The sequence below is a fragment of the Nanorana parkeri genome, unplaced genomic scaffold (genome assembly GCF_000935625.1).
Source record: "Nanorana parkeri isolate BGI_ZX_2015 unplaced genomic scaffold, ASM93562v1 scaffold2255, whole genome shotgun sequence".
Taxonomy (NCBI): Eukaryota; Metazoa; Chordata; class Amphibia; order Anura; family Dicroglossidae; genus Nanorana; species Nanorana parkeri.
Window position 1 is genome coordinate 2,109 of NW_017308523.1, and position 446 is coordinate 2,554.

Genomic DNA, 446 nt, shown 5'->3' on the forward strand with positions numbered 1-446 from the left:
CCCTGCTCAAACGGCATGTTCCTAATCCTTTTTCTGGTCGTAGCCCGGGCCCGCCGGCTCCTTCTGTTGTTGATGGGGTGGAGGAGTTTGAGGTGGAGGCTATAGTGGATTGCAGACGTCGTGGCGGTCATCTTCAATTTCTGGTCAAATGGAGGGGCTATGGTCCTGAAGAAAACTCCTGGGAGCCTGATTCCAATGTTCACGCTCCAATGCTGGTTTGAAAAAAATTTCAGACTCATCCTCTCACTGCAGCCCGATTGGGCATCCGGAGGTTGCCCATTAGGGGGGGCACTGTAAAGGCACGATTGCAAACCGCGAGAATCGTGATAGGGCATTTGCATTTACGTAAAAAATAATCTAAATGTGCATATAAGGGACACTATCGCGTCAAATAATGGGGAAGATGCGGAAACCCTATGGCTGGAGCTAGATATGACGGACGCTAG